At 44.7% G+C, this 17,040-nt stretch overlaps 1 protein-coding gene across 1 annotated transcript in view; it reads left to right on the forward strand.

The window, feature by feature from the left end:
* The first annotated feature begins 3,722 nt into the window (after positions 1-3,722).
* SATB1 (SATB homeobox 1) overlaps positions 3,723-17,040 on the forward strand; it is a 101,008-nt gene continuing 87,690 nt past the window's right edge. Inside the window, exon 1 of the mRNA XM_061167248.1 lies at positions 3,723-3,837. The gene's annotated coding sequence lies outside the window, so the exon portion shown is untranslated. The remainder of the gene's footprint in view (positions 3,838-17,040) is intronic.

The following is a 17,040-nucleotide window of genomic DNA, read 5'->3' on the forward strand; positions in this document are numbered from 1 at the left end:
ATTCCATGGAGCCACGTCGCTAGTCCTGGACAATGAGTTGTGAGCCCCAAGGATGTATGCCTTGTGGCCACCGCACTTAAATACCAGCAGGAGACTCCCCAGGGTGATCTTCATTTCTCCCAGAGCAACATGAAACACTTAAGGTGACAACTGTTCTGTCAGCCTAGGACATGGAACAGACCAGTCAGCCTGCAGTGGACTCACTGCATAACCAAGACATTTTTGCCACCGTGGTCATGAATTCTTGGAACTGTTTGTTACTCCAACATAACATAGCCTATCCTGACTAATACAACAGATGGCTCTGGTCTGCTGCAAGAGGCAGAACTAAGACTAACGGCTGGAAATTTTAGGAAGGCTGATTCTGTGCAATTTAAGAAAAAGATGTACAAAGTATACAAAGATGGAATGAACTACTTAGGTTATTATTCATTCATACAGTGTACACTAAACTCTACTCTGGGTAAGTAGTCTGTAGACCAAATCCTCGTCTCTAGGGAGGTAAGTGGCAAGTTTCTCTTCACTCAAGATGCTTGTTTGGATGGCCCCAAAAGTTTTGACTCAACAAGTTAACTATAAAAATACCTTTCAACCTGGAACTTCAGGATGTCTATTTCCTCTGGTCTAAAAAAGAAAAAAAGATCTATTTATTTAAAGTATTCCTTTGCCTCAAACCATTTACTGACCCACTGAGTTGTCTTTTCAGATTTTAATGTAATTTTCCCAGCAAATAAGTCCCTTGTAGGCCAATACTCTTATTCTTCCTTCGTATCTTTCTCATACTATTTAGAAGGCAATAGTTTATTGTCTGTTCTCCTAGGAAAATAGTCAGCATTTGACACTAGCTTTTATTATTAACTGATTGATATGTTTCAGATTTACTTGTTTTTTAACCATTTATATTAGGTTTGGACTTGTTTAAAAAAAAAAAAACAAGGAGCACAAATGTATTACCCTAATAATTTTCAGGCAAAATGATTCTTCCTTCTGAAAAAAAAAAAAAAAAAAAAACAAAACCCTTAGCCCTGTACTATTGAATTTGTGGCCAATTACAATATTTCATTAACTTCTTAATTGGGTAAGTATTTAATGTATTCCCACTATGTGCCAGGAGGCAAGGTTTACATAAGAGTTTACAAGATATGTTATTTCATGCACTGTACCCATCGTTACATAATTCTATGTTATAATAGTGCCTATGAGTTCTCCGTATAAGACTATTTGCAAGGAGAAAAACAAATTCAAAAGGTTGGAGCAAAACATTCCCTTGGTTTAACACCTTAAATTCTGAGGGTTTGATGAATGACTTGGGGTAGTAGATGAGTAATGTAAAAGTATGTAAGGGAGAAGAAACAACCTTATTTTCAGTATTTCCATTTCTGCTAAGCTTCATTTCAGGCTTTCAGAATTGGAGAATCAGCTGCCTGCTATAAGAAATTGCTAATAAGCAGTAATTAAAGACTGAGAATTTATTCTTTCCATTCCAAACCTGATGTCATCCCCAGATGGAGATATTGGTACTAGTTAGGCAATTCAGCATTTTGGTAAATGAAGGCAGAAGGATTTGGTGTCTTTTGGATCCTGTGGAGGCAGAAAAGTGGTCCAGGAAGAAACACTTGTGTTTTATTTTGTTTTACCCACTGGAATCATTTACACCTTTTTGCTTTGCTTTAGAACGAGGAGCTGAGGTAGGCACCTGTGTCTTAAAAAGCAAGGTGCTAGTTCTCTAAAAGAACTCTAATTCATAAACTTTCAACATTCTTCTGTCTTTGGGATTGCAGGCTCTGCATAAAATGACAATCAACTGAAAAAGGCGGATCAATTCCAGTGAATTCAATACCCATTAATAGAAAAGAATGGGCATATCAGAAGCCAGGGTGAAGACAAGCGCTGCCCTCCTTTTATTTAGAAAAACCACACAAAAATACAGCACAGTCGATGTGCTGTTACCAGGACTTGAAAGTAGATTCTACCACCGTGTAAAAGATAAAGCAAGACGGCAAGGATATCAGTATTTTCCCAGCGTGCCTTATTCATAGACATCTGACAGAAGAGGACCTCACAGCGCTTTGAGGAAAAGCTGAGTTCTCAGCCCACAGCCACTTTCCAGGAACTCCACTGCCAACAAGAGCTCTGTGCTGGCGGGACGGAGATCTGAGCCATATTCCTCCTGCTCCCGGAGCTTCCCTCGAAGTACAGTGATTTACCGGGGCTTCATGAGACAGCCAGCCCTAAGTGAACGGAACTCAAGAAAGTGCAGCTTCTAAAAAATACACCGGGGCGCCTCTGCGGTCCGTATTGTTACCAACTGACGTTTGACAGTTCAAGCCACGAACTTAACTACACACACAGACACACACACAGAAAAACACCTCGTTTCCGCAATTTCCTTAACTTTGAGTAAACAAGAGTCATTTTCTTCGGGCATACTCCACGCGCATTTCCCAAAGACAAGACGACACAAAAGACCTGTGAGCTCTCTTAGGAAAAGAGGACAAGCCGAGTTCCCATTTCTCCTCAGCCCGGGGTCCTCGGTCACCCAGCACGCCGAGGCGTCTGGCGCCTCGGACCCCCTTGGAAAGGTCCCCTCGCCCCCGATCCCCGAGTGCCCGGTCATTTCAGCCTCCTCACTGGCCCTTTGCGCTTCTTGCTCTTCGGAGCTAGTGGACCTCAGTTTAGGCGTCTTTGGCCAATGGGCTGAACAGCAGGAGCGCTGCCCCGGGAGGATATGAAATGAACGAGGAGGTGCGGGGTGGGGGTGGTCTGCAGGAGGACCCCGACTCGCCCGCCACGTGCTCCGCGGAGGGGGCGCCGCACTCCCGGTTGGGGCGCTGCGGGCCGAGGGTGGGGCGCGCGGAGGGGAGCGGAGCCGCCTGGCGGGCAAGGAGGCCCTCTAGGCGGGATCGTCTCCGCCGAGCGCCGCGGAGGGGAGAGCGGCCCTGCGCCCCGGGCGGGGGGGCGAGCCTCCGCCCGCCGGCCGGCCTGGGTGGGGGCGCGGCGCGGGGGGGCCTCTCCCCTGACTTCCTCCTCCGCTGGCACTCAGCCCCAGTCACCCCCGGACACCCCCGGCGCCCCCCCACAAAAGCCCAGCCAAACAGCGAACCGCGGGAGGAAGCCGCCGGCGGCAGGAGGCGGGGTGCGCGCGCCGGGGGCCGGGGAGAGGTGAGGGGCCGGGCTGGCGGCGTCCGAGACCGCGCCGCGCCCCCCGCGCGCCCCCCGGGCGCCCACACTTACCCTCGCGCCCGGGGGTCGCGGCTCCGGTGCCGGTCTCGGCGCGCGCCCCTGCCGCCCGCTGCGCCCCGGGCCCCGCCGGCGCGCGCGGGGAGGGAGCCAGGAGCGGCGCGCGGCGGCGGCGGCGGCGAGGGCTCCGGCGCGCCCCGCGGGCGGGCGGCCGCTGAGGCTCCGCCGCCAGGGGGAGAACCGGGCGGGAGCCGGGGCGGCGGCGGCGGCGGCGGCTGCGCGCGGGTCCGCCGAGCCCCGGGCGCAGCGTGCCCGGCCTGGGGCTGCGGCTGGATGCGCGCCCGGGCGGCTGCGGGCTCCCGCGGGGGGCGCCCCGGTGCCTCCAGACCGCGGGCGCCGCCGCCCCCGCCCCCTCCCCCCGGCCGCACCCCCTCCCCCTTCCTTCCCCCGGCCCCGCGCGCTCGCGCGCTCGCTCCGCGCCTCGCTCTCCCCTTTAAACGCCCACTCCGGATGGGAAAAGAAGACAACTTGCAGTCAAGTTGCAATTAACTTCCGCGGCGGCCGCAGCCCGGGCGGCGGCGGCACCGGAGGCTGAGCCCGCCGCCTCTGGAGCAGGACGCCGGCGCGCCCCCCGCCGCCCCCGGCGCCCCAGCCTGAGTGAGTGCCGCTCCCCTCCCCGCCCTCGCGCCTTTCTCTCTCTCTTTTTTTCGCCCCGATTCGTGCTCTTTTCCCTCGGTCTCTGCTTTGCTCGGAAGCGATCCAAACTTCACCGCGGGACCCGCGCGCGGGGCGCCTAGTGGGGGGCGCCCGGCGACAGGGGGTCCCCGAGGCCCTCCTCCCGCGCGCGGCGGGACCCGGAGCGGCGGCCTGGAGCCGGGGAGGGGAGGGGGCGCCCGGGCCGGGGCCGCGGGGCGCTCACTCGCCCTCCTTCGGGGTGTGGACGCGCGCGCACACCTGCCCCGACAGACTCCGGCTGAACGAACGCCTCCGGGCCCGCCGTGGGACCCCCTTTGGCAAGAGAAAAGGGGAGTCGAGAAGCGCGCCAGGAGCTCGCGGGGACCCGCTGAGTGCGCCCCGGAGCCGGCTTGGCCGCGCGGCGCTCGGCGGGGGGCGGGAAGGTCCCGTCGGCCGGCCGCGTGCAGGCTCGGCATCCGTCCCGGCCCGCGCGCCCGCCGGGGGCGGCGAGGGGGGCGCGGGAAGTTTGCGGCAACTTCTCCAGCCCGGAGCCGCTCGGCGCCGGGGCGCTCAACTTGGAGCCGGGAGTTGGAAAGCGGCGGCGCCCGGCGTGTCGAGCCCTCGCCGGCGGTAGGCAGGTGGGTCCTGACCGGCTCCCGGGGCGAACGCGGGCGGGGTGGGGGGTCGGGCTCGGGGCCGCAGGGCGCGCCGCCCTCCCCGGGGGCCGGGACCGCACCGGGGCGGCCTGCGGTCCGCGCCGAGTCTCCCCCAGCGTCCCCGGCCCGGGCGCCGCGGCCTTCGCGGGGCGTTCAGCCTCCCAGGCTCCGGGGCCGGCGGGGCGCGGGTTTGCACAACCTCGGGGAGAGGGCAGGGCCGGCCGGCGGCTGCTCTGGGCAGTGACAGGCGCGTGCCGGGACCCAGGAGACCCACTGGGCTGGACACCCGGGTGCCCCCAGAAGCCACGGAGAGGGGCTCGGGGCTCTTGCTAGACGTTTCGGCCTGGATCGCCACTAGAGCGTAGAACCTTTCACTTCCAAGTGTCAACCTCAGGATCGCCTCTCAGAGCGCCTTGCTTGGCAACTTGGACCCTCGCGAACTTTCTCCGCAGCATTCCGGATTTTCAGGCAAACGCTGGGAGTCTTGAACTCCACATGGTTGTAAGGAGACCGAGAAAAGCGAAAGGCAAGCAAGTCCTAGTCTCAGGAGAGAACCTTTCTGCCCCTGCTGGCTGGGGTTCCCTCCTGGGAGGCCAGGGGACCTTACTTTACCAAGAGGACAGACGAGGGGCTAGGAATGAGGAACACGCGACTGCTGGGTGTCAGGATTTGTCCCAAGCAGGTCCCGAAATCCAGTGTTTGTGCTGCCGACAGTCATTCTTGCCGCTGAAATTTTATTGAAATTTACATCCAGTCTAAAGTGGATTTTTCTGAGATGTCAGGAATTAAGATTTATTCTGCAGTCAAATGTAGCTTGGGGAAAAAAAAAAAAAAAAAGACGAGACAGCCAAGGTTGAGGTGTTTGCTCTAAAAACCTTTAATCCTGTGTGGTACTCTGCTATGATTTAGCAGCAGTCCTTTATTTCTTTTGCGTATTATTTTAGTAGAACAGGAGTACATTCATATACTGGCTGCCCCAGTCTGCTGGCAAACATTAGCATTCAGGCTTACATTTTTGACAAATGTGCAGACAGGAATAGCATGAATAGGCATCTTAAATATTAACAACCTAAGCATCTGTTGTGAAACAAATTTAATATATTTACTCTGTTTTTCTCACATTGTTAGAAAAGGTTATAATAAGTGCATAATTTCAACTTTAGTTAGCAGGAGTAACTGGCTGTATCTTTCACTACCTCTCCAAGTGTTTAACACAATCAGCAGACATAAATACTTTAATTAACTTGGTTAGTTTAGGCACATTATTAAATACACTTTAGACGATGTGAATACTATATAAAATGTAACAGTAGCGAAATATGTATCCTATTTGTGTACATTTTAAATGACTATGCATTTTATAAATATACCAGGCATGTTTATTCTTCATCTCCATTTGACACTTATTACTTTATATTTTTCCTAATGGAAACAATATTTTAAATGTAGAGTTGTTCAGTCATATGTAATACATAATATGTAAACAGTAGCTATAAAATACAAAGCATTGTTAAATTTGAGCATGGCTACATTGTAACAAGATTATACAAGAGAAATAAAAATCCCTGCTCAATTTTGTATTCCTTTCTGAATAATGAATACACATGATGAATGAGAAAATAACAGACAGGGATTTCCCTCCTAAAGTACCAGTGCCTTAAAATGTGTGTGGGGGGTGGGGGGCAGATGGGGACAAGGGGGAGAAGCAGGGAAAAGATCAGCAGAGAAAGAAGACTTAAAGAACTTCCAAAAGTCTGAGTAGTTATTTCCAGAATCAATGCATTCTTCATTTTCCCACAAGCTGAAATATGTAATAAATAATAGTTCTTTGTATGTAAAAGTATTCCAAAGGAATGCCTTTTGTTCAGTTGTTGTAATAAATTAATATATTCTTTGGTTGATAATCTACAAAAGTAGTTCTTTTGTCTCACAGCATCTTAAACGAGAACAGCAACAAAATGAATGTTGGTTTATTTCTGCACAGAAGTCTGTTGCCAGCTATAGGAACCTGCGATTGAATAAGATGATGTGCTGAGTGATGGTTCAGCAAGTCTGTATTAAATTAGCGAAAACGGAAATATCTGGGGGAGATCTTCAATGATTTTTGTTCATGTGATAGGTTGAGGATCGTAAATTAGGCCTAAAAGGTCAGGTGACAAGCACCTGTTCCTCATTATTGTTAAAACCTTTTGGTTACAAACACTGTTGAGCTAAACAGAACATGGATATACAGCAGGAACTCTGTAAGGCGTTCTGGTGGTTTTTCATCCGCTCTGTAGATTTCCAAAAGGGCCATACGCAGATATGCCCTGCACACAAACACCCCTTCTTCTCAGACGTGTTGTCTCGGACGACTCTTACATCATTTTCATACTTGAGACTGATGGAGTGTGTAAGGGCATGTGACTGACGCTGCCTGAATCTGTTGTAGTCAAGTGCAGATCTAGTCCAAATATAATTTTTTCAAACCCCTCTTACTACTGTACAATCCCCTGATTAATGATCAGAGTTTATTCGGGTTTTAAACAGAAACCTCCCCAAATTGCCTCTGCTGCTTTTTGGAGAAGGTGAGTTCCCACTTTAAATGATGCCAGGAGATATGTTGCTTGGTGCTTGTGCAGAAGAGCAGGAGTTGCTCCTTGCCGACAGAGCTTTGTGGAGTATGGAGAAGGAGAAGAAAACCGCATTTGACATGAGTGCTGTTTGGGTGGGTATCATCATTTGCTCTCCAAACTTGCCACTTCTCTCAGGGGAGTGCAGTAGTATTTTGATTAGAATTAAGGCATGTGATTGGATTTTTGTGAATGGTTTGCCAGTAGATATTTCAGAGAGCAGAATAAGCATCCATTGTGAACAGACCTCAGTCGCACAAGGTTGCAAAATATAAAAGGTGCCAGTTGCTTTTAATTAGCAAAGGAGGAGGATTTTGAGTAAATTCGGTATCCATGATGATTAAATTCTCTATTTAAATATGCTCTTTGTCTTTTTTTGGTTTGGTGTCATTTCTGCTTATTAAGTAGTCATTTTTAGCATTTGTGATCAGATTACAGAACCGGCATCCCTCTTGCTTTTCCAATTGATTTGGTTTGCAAACTCCAAAACTCTGGGATGCTTTTAACAAATTGGTTTCCATTTTGACAGAACAGAGTTAAGTTAATTAATAGATCAGGCACGGAAAATCCTCCATGGTAGGGTGTATTTTCTGGTAAAATGAAAGTTATGTTTCAGCACGATGAGCATCAGGCTTCAGTAATCTGTTCCTCGTGTGGAATGAACACTTCCTACTTCGAGCTAGCAGGCACCTACTGTTTATTTACGCTGCATTAAACTGACAGCTCAGCAATCAGAGGAAAAATATTACTTACCTTCCTGAAGTAAATACCAGTTTATAGGTTAGTGCACGTATTTATATTCCTGTCACCACTAAATAATGGCCCTGTCTCCACTTTAATATCTACCTGTACTCTAATCCAGGGCTTTAGACTCTTCCTGGTTGGGTGTAGGGGTCGAGAAGAGTTTTCTTATCATTTCCCAGTGGCTAAACTTTAAAAAAAGAGTCATTTCAGCTTCTCATTTCTGTCCTGCAAGAATCAGTTGAAAGAGCTATTATACATGTTTACTTTACATCCCTCAACTGTTACATCCAAATCCCAAAAGAATCCGTATGCCACTTAAAATAGTCATCTTAGAGTAACCTCAGGACAAATATGTTCAAACACATTCAAGTGTACGTTTGCTAAATTAAACTCTCTGCAAAGTTCCAAAGAGATAACTTCAACTATTTGATTACTTAGATAATAGCTTTGATAAAGTGTCTTCTCTTCCAAGCTTTAGATGGAATGCTTCAGTTTTTAGTGGAGATCTGCAAATATGAATATAGAATGAGACACACGGATGGATGGATGGATTGGTACAGTTAACTTTCCTCTGAAAATATTCTTGCCTCCTTCATCTTTTTGTTTAAGCTGCCAACCTTGGATTTCAACTTTTTTACAATACTAAACACAGGTGTTTTTCCTTTTAAATTGGAAGCCCATTCTCTTTGGAGACCCCAAGAAACATCAAAATACAGTTAAAGTTGAGCTCCAAAACTTGTAGTTAATTTGAGAAAATGCTTGTTATCAAGGACATTCTGTAAGTAGCTCTTAACAGCCTGTCCACCCAGTTGTCAGTCTCTAATCACATACTCCATTGACATCAGAGCAGAATGTGGCCTTAATGCAGCATATAAATCAAATCTGTTACACAAGGTTCTTCTCCTTCCCTCCCAAAGAAAATGTGTCTTCTTGGTAATTTATATATCGTTCCTAAGTGCTGTTCTCAATGGTAAGTCTATTTCAACTTGATGTCTTCATAGAGTGTGATCAACACATTAACACACATTATTTAGTACTTTTGAACTTATGCCAATGGTACCTTTTGCTGTTTATTTTTTAAAGTCTTTTTTAAGATCAGATATTTCATTTCAGAGTAAATAGATACAGATTGTGTGTATATATATTCAGGGTGAGATTTAGTAGCTTAGCATTTCTCCAGCATATTGGCCTATTTTTATGCTTTGAAGTTATTCTGTATCTCTTCCACAGTTGTTGCTGTCTGAAGGTTCGTAAATAGAAATTCTCATCACCTCTTTCAATGGACTTTCAAGGATGTAATTTAGTTTATGCAGCGATCCCAGCTTAGTTATGAGAGATGAAAATCAGTTAACCAGTATCCCAGCATGTATGTGCCTAGATTTGGCTGACATGTATTCAGTCCAGTTATTTGCTATTTGGTAGTGAAGTGTCTTGTAATCAAACATTAAGAGTTGGTTCAGTTTTCCAGTGGAGAAATGGTCTTGCTGGATAAAACCTTTAACTGTGCAATATTTTATTACACTCATCACTCATTTGAGAGCCCGCTTATCATGACACGAATTTTTGCTGCACCTCAGGGGTGCAGGTCCCCCAAATGAAGCTGAAACGCTTGCAGAAGAAGCAGATGGCAGGCTGCACCTGGTCCTGCCTCTGCTGGGGTGTCTGTGGACCCGCGCTGCCACCCCCCTCCCCGCACCCCTTCCCCCCAGGTGCGCAGGAAATGGAGGGCGGTGTAGCCGGTGAGGTGGGTGGACTCTGCCCAGAGCTATGACCTGATTTGTGACGTATCCTCAGAACTGCAGTAATGGTCCAGCTGCTTTGCAGGCAACTGGTACCCACCTCATTTGGGGATGCTTCTGCCTTGCTAGCAGTGCCAGAGACAACTTCGTCATTGTCACCTCATCAGACTCCTTCTTGAGAGCTCTCCTGGAGGGCTAGATCCTGAGAGCAGCCTCTGGTATTTGGAGGGTAAGTGCCAGAAAAGTTCCTATTAGTTCCAGTGGGGACTCAGGGGCTGCAGCCACCAGGAGAGATGGGCATGGAGTGTCCAGGGGAGGTCTCCATGTCTGGATCTTGCTGTTTCTTGGTGAGAGATGATTTGGAACCAGACAGCAGCAGAGATTCTGCAGCATGCATGCATGCTACTCTGGGTGGTGAAATGTGGTGGAGAGCTCCCAGGAGAAATTACTAGATTTTCCTTCCTTGAGATATTTAAAGAAAAGGTACTCTGTAATCTGTGAGAGGGGGAACTCTTTAGATGCAGTTTTCCAGGAAGCTGGGCAGAGAGTAGAGTGGATTGCTAGAGGTTCTTTTCTAGTCTTACACCATGGTTTCTGGTATGCCGTTGAGAGCCTGCAAACGACAGTTTGGCCTTTTAGCGTTTATAATGTTAAGGACTTTAAGGTAAAAGAGGTTGTCTGTTATAAATATTTTATTGTAATAATTATTATAAATAAAATACAACCTAGTATATGCAATAGAGATAGTCCTGAATATGGTGTCTCCATAATTAGCTGTTTGATGTTGAATGCAATTGAGTTTTCCTGATCCAATGAACCAGACAATGGAAATCATTGGGGATTAACAGCAGGGCTATGTAATGATTCTTGATATAGCAAACCTTTCTTTCCTTGTTCACTGATAAAAATATTTTGTCAGTAAATAAAGCACTCAATTCAAATGCTTACAATTTAAAATTTTAAAAGGACATCCAGAATTGATGAAATAATCCCAAGTGTTTCTCATTGTATTTTTGCCAACTGAAATGATACCTAGACGGTCTTTCTAATAGATTTCTCCAGACTGTGAGAGGAAGGAATAATATTTTAATAACTATGCTTTAAATTATTTTTCTTGGTGGTGGGCTCGCTTTGGGGTGGTTTAAGAAGACTCAAAACCAATTTAGAACATTATCTTAAAAGTTTATAAATGACAGCCTTACTTTGCAAGGAGTCATTGTATTTTAATAATACTGTACACTTATTAGTGTTATTGGAGCAGTAGACAGTTAATTACAGCCTTTTCTGAGACATGTTAACTGTATATTAACAGTAATGTTAAGAAAGAATGATGTATACTGTTACACACAAGCTGCTGCTTGCTAGACTCTTTTCAAAATAGTCTTTCAGAAAGTATGGAGTCAGATTTTGGGTCCAGAATTATCAGAATGTTTTCTAATAAAGTAACTTAATTTTAAACTTTTCACTAGGATGTAAGATTTTTAGTTTTCTAAAAATCTTTTTTTCCCCCTTTCTCTGTATTAGCATTGACTTGAGCACTTTTGATAGTAGGTTTAGAAATCAGTGTCCCTCAGCAGTTTTAGCTTTCCCACACTGTAGTTTGAGATGCCTACATTTTTGTTTTGTGATGACTTTGGCCAACATTAGCCATTAAAAGCTTATTGAGTTGATCCTCCTTGTAGCATCTTTTTAGTCACTATTTCTTGAGCAAGGCTGTGCTTTCTTGCAGTTCTGTAGAGCGTGATATATAAGATACATTTGAGCAGTTAATCACAGCAGTAGTTCTAAGACTATTTTCCAAATCTAAAGCCTGGGTTTTTGCCTTGGCTTCTGGCATGGCAAACAGACTGAAACTAGTGAGGTTGAAAGCTGGACTGAGCCTGCCTTAGACAACTCTCACACTGGTTGACTCTTTGAACTCTCTCGGCTAATCTGGATATGTTGACCTTGTAACCTGGTAATACAGCACTTAAAAATGTACTGGGATTCCCACTTTATGAATTTTTAGGTGCTGCTGCCTTTATTTATTCCAACAAGTTATTCAATTACAAAAAAAAAAAAAAATCAGTGTAAGGTACATGTCTGTGTTTTAGAAAATAGTAACTTCACATTCTGTCTTGCGTGGAGAGCACTCATTAAAGATCTGCTAAATCCGTAACAGAATAGTGAATTTAGCTTGTGCCGAGATGGTTTAGTGGGAGAAGGCTTTTCTCCCCGATCTTCTCCTTTCCCCGGGGTTCTCTGCACACTTCATCTGCATGTGCCCCGTGTCCTGGGTAACTGAGGGCTTTTCTCCTCAGTGCACCGTGTCCTTCTTGGACAGTAGCACCAGGGTCTGTCTCCTCCTCCTCGACCTTGAGGGTGGGGCAGGGTCTCTGTCGAGGCTCATGGTCCTTTGGTGCAAGTGGTGCTCACAACCTGCTCTGGAGTCAGTGCAGGGCTCTCCCTGGAGGGCCCTGGAGTCAGGCTACCGGGTAACGGTCCTTCTGATCTTCTGGGGCCCAAATACTGTGCGCTAAGCAGCCCGCATCTGACTGACCTCCGTCTGTCTCTTTCCTACGATGGTGATGTTTTTCCAGGACCTCACTGGATAAATATCAGCCATGATTAATTGCATAACAGATATTTTTCTACCCACTTAGATATAAAATGGATTTTTATATCAATTGTTTAACACTGTTTTGGGATTTAGGGTGTTTATGTTAAGGATGATTTCCTTCTATTCCTTAAAATTACTGCTTGCATTGCAGTGGGTTTGGGTTAGGTGCATCTAAAATGTTCTGAAAAGTTCCCAGCCTTCTAAGAAAGTTATCATTAAAAAAAAAAAGACACTTCCTCTTTAAATTTATTTCCACGTGTGAGGCTGTGGCAAGACAGTGCTGTTTAGTTACACAAAGAAAAGTCTTCCTGAAGCTGCAGACTGCTGTGTGACCTAGTCCATTATCATGCGCATTCTGTCTCTTTAAAAACAGTCTCCTCTATTTGCCCTATTAATTGTTGATATGTTGCCATCCACGAGACAAAAATTAGAGCTGTAATTAAATAATCATGTGATGCTCCTTAGTGCCAGTGAGAGCAAACTCATTTTTCCAGGCCCTGATGGTCACTGATTATTGTATTACCACTGGCTTGCTTTATTTTTTTTAATGATTCTCTATCTGTAGATTACCCAACTACTGTCCTTCTTTGCAAAATTAGAGAAAATAGAGAACATTCAGCCAGTTAATTGGCTGGAGGTCCTCAGGGATGTAAGGTAGACATACCTTTTTCTGCTTTTGGTCACCTGCTAGGTTCTTTGGGGAGGCTACATCAGTGGTGTGGTTGCCTGCCATTTAATTTACACTGGTGTTTTGGCTGGGATGGAGGCATATGGGGAATGCCAGGAGAATTACAAAAGGAGCTGGGTATTAAAATTCAGAAATGATTAAAATTGAAATAAAAGGATGCTGCTTCTTTGCCAGTACTCTGGCAGTCATAATGACACATAGAGATTAGTTTCCACCTTCATCTTTTCCTTCTTTTTCATTTCCTCTCGTTTATTGTTGACACATTTTCCTTCTGTCTGTCCCCGTCTCTATATATCTTTGCACAGTTATGCATTCCTAGTTCTCCCTCTTTCCTTAAGCACGGAGAAGCCTATTTAACCTTATTATAACAATAACAGAATAGGTTATTAATATTTAATATGCACATGATTAAAATTTCTCTCCCTTAAACATAGGTCAGCTGTATTATTATTAACCAGCATGTAATTTTTCATTTAAAATATTCTTATTCTGCCCTTGCTGTTTCTGAATGTAGTCTACTTTGCTAGTGATTTAATACATAATGTTTAGAAAACTGTGGTCGGCTAGTGAGAAAAGAACTTACCAGTCATGGATAATCAATTATGCATGAATTCAGATGTAACAGATGGAATCTGGTGAGTTAAAGTTTCCCTTTGCCTTAGTGGTTTTTTTTTTTTTTTTTAATTTGTTTGTTTGACACCTGTCTCATATATAGATAAACATCTAATGTAGCATGCGAGAAATGTCCTCATATCTTTGTATTCTCCTTAAAATGAACTTGATTTTTTTTTTACTTAAGGGCAGAGACTTTGTGTGGCCTTAAAGATGATCAGGGTCTTTTCCATCACTTTGTGGATACAGAACCAGGTTCTGTTTGGCTCACGAAGGGTGACTCTTCTAGTTGGTAGAGGAAGAAGCACCACCTGAATCTCAGGTTTCTGCTCTTCTCCACTTCTTTCCCACCATGTCATTGATTCTCCCCTTCTTTCCCACCATGTCACTGATTCTTTTTTGTAGGAGTTGCTTACTGATAGAGAGCACTCTCACACCAACTCGGTTTTAAAGAATTTCTGATGGAAACTGTGGTTGACTAGTTTTAATTTGTGTAACGTTCTCTTGTATGACATGCAGATTGTATCTGTGAATGTATATATCATGCAGTGCTAGATGTGTATTATATATACATTTATTCATACTAGGTTGTTGGTCAAACAATTGGATTTTCCAAATCTATTGAAAAATACTCCAAGATTTGGTTTATATCCAAAACTACAGCATATGCCAGTTACAAAGATGCCTTTACATTAGCTTGTGGTGTTATAAATTCTTAGAGACAAAACCCCTTTGTGCAGAGTGAACTAAAAAGTTATTTTTGAGAGTCTTGTTACCTCCACTGAGAGATAAGTTTAATTTTCATTAAATATGATATGAATGTGTAGTAGTTTTCCAGTTGCAGAAGTAATAAAACTGTGGGTATTGTCCATCTTTACAGCAGTTACAGTCTCAAAACAGTTACAAGCTGGTCCCCATCAAAAATGTTCATAAATATGCTGTTTGTTTCTCTCCCAAGTGTATTTATATATAGATTTAAAAAATACAAATGAAAATAGTCTTTACAGAATAAATAAAAATAAATGATTAAAAAAATAGCCTGAAGGCTCACTACTTCTGTTTTTAAAGTTATACTGCGGCATTATTTATCAACTTTTTGCTTCCTATCAGCTGGAAATTTGCATGTGTATTTATAGTCCCTGTTAGTTATCTAATGAATTAAATTCCACAATAAACACACTAATAAAGAAAGCCGCACCTGCAAAGTAGGTAACTGGATATCCTTTAGCTACAGTTATGCTGTGAAACTACTTTTTAGTGTTTTATTTAGACTTTGAATTATTTTCTTTTATTTAGTATTTTATTTTAGACCAATAAATATGTAATCTCAATTTGGCTTCACTATGTAATCACATTCCCTAGTCATGCATCAGAGAAATACATATATGTAGCGATGACCTTCAGGGAGATGCAGTTTAGACACGAATTCCAATACATTAAAAAACACTCCATCATTAATATAAAAGTCCCTAATATAAAATCAGTGAGAACAGATGATAGGAAACAGTATCAGGCAATACATTGTAAAAAATATATCATTATAGATTACTGCATGCAGAAATAAGTAATTGTAATTACTATCACAAAAAGTGACAGATAAAAATAAATATGAAAGCCTTTTGAGCTTATTACTAAAGATACATTCTCTTATTAATAAGTGCAATCTAGGGTTAGGGTGAGTACATATGTGGGGTTGTCCCACCTCTGTGCCTGGACTGCAGGGACTGCCAGTGTCCTGCAGATGCTCCTGGGGACTGTCTGCTGTCTCAGGAGTGTAGTTAATTTTTACTCACTTGAAAAATATCCAAATAGAATGTTTGGATATTTGAATGTTGGATATTTGGAAGGCCTGGTTTTTGTCCCTCCTTTCTCTTTTGCTAAGATACAAGAATATAGAAGAAAATCTGAAAAGAGAACCATTTTCTTGCATCAGAGGACCATCAAATTACCTACTTTGGGTGGGATGTTGGGTCTCTCATTACCAATCCATGTGAATTATCCTTGGGTCAGGTAATCATCATATGAATTAATTATCCAGTGGAGACCGGACCACGGCTGTTGGCTGGTAAGGGCAAGGCAGTGGAAGGTTGGAGGCAGTTGTCAATGTCTTGCAGTTTATTGTTTTCTGCACAGCATGATGTTTTCATGATAATATACATCTGCCAGTCTTAGGAATAGAGGACTGTTTTCCTTTACTTATGTTGTTTTCAAATTTTTGAATTGGGGTAAAAGATGGGTGCCATACCTCATGCCATTTGGACAGTGTGTGAGTGTGAGTTCAGTGGCCTTGGTCACAGTCACACTATTGTGCGCCCAGCGCCACAGTCCCTTCCAGCTCTTTGCCATCATCCCAGAGAGAATGCGCTTGAGTGTTGAATTAAACTCCTCCTTTGCTTCAGCGCATCTCAAGCATCATAGAAGTCTTTAAACACTGTCCAGGTGCATTGCACTCCTTTCCCCCAATGAATAGCCCTTGTCCACTGCTTATGGTGTTGGGCACGGTGGTGCAGTATCTGACACTGCCCTTGGCTGAGCCTTTTTCCAAACCAATCTGGCCCAGGATCCAGGCCTGTTGCAACCTCAAACTGTTTTTCCCTTCAGGTGACCAGGAAAGATTAGAATAGCATTGACATCACTAAGACGTGGTTGGTATGTCTTGAGTGAAGGCTGGCTGAGAATGGTTTCTGTTCAACTTCGCTGGAATTAAAATCCTGTGGGCTTCCTGGGGGTGCCGCATGGCAGCTAGGGGCCCTGCACCGACTCCAGGGCATGGACAGTGAACACTTCAGTCCTGCTGAGTGCCATGCCTAGGGTCAGAAAAGAGCTGAATGGTTTCAGCTGTCTCAAAGGGAATCCCACTCAAGGTTGAAATTTTCTGGGAGAAAAAGCCTGCTCAACTATGTTGGGGGAAAAAAAAAAAATCAGAGAAAACCAGGCTGGTTCTGGCTCCAGTAAATAATAGACTGGATTTGGAACTTTACTTCCATGTGTAATTTTGTGGTTAGTCTCTTATGTCTGTGATGATAAATCATACACTTGCACAGGATTTCTGGCACCCCGGTAAATCTCAAGCAAGTGCCCAAATGCTAATTTATTATGGTTCCTCAGACAGCAGACTTTTATTCACCAAATCAATGATCTAATAGCTTGCCCCCTACCTTTTATTTTTTTTAAATTTGAAACAGGTAGCTTGCCTGCACATTAATTTCTTAAATTTGGGGTAAGTGCTGATTCTTTAAAGGGCCTTAACTTTTCCAAGTGACTCCAGGATCTCCATACCCTTGGAAGATGTCCTAACAGGTATATTTGATTTCTTGTCTCTAACACGTTACCTACTCCAATGGATGCTACAGCTGGCTGTATGCTGGAATCAGCTTGGAAACTCTCAACCGCTGGCTCCAACCCTTGGCAATGGGGTGCAGCCTGGGTATCTGGACTGTTGACATACCAAGTGATATTAAGATGCAACAGATTTGAGGAGCCACTGAACTAACTTCTGATCTGATCCTTGGCTTTACTGCCTAAGAATGCAAGA

The sequence above is a fragment of the Dama dama genome, chromosome 19, assembly GCF_033118175.1.
Source record: "Dama dama isolate Ldn47 chromosome 19, ASM3311817v1, whole genome shotgun sequence".
NCBI classification, from domain to species: Eukaryota; Metazoa; Chordata; class Mammalia; order Artiodactyla; family Cervidae; genus Dama; species Dama dama.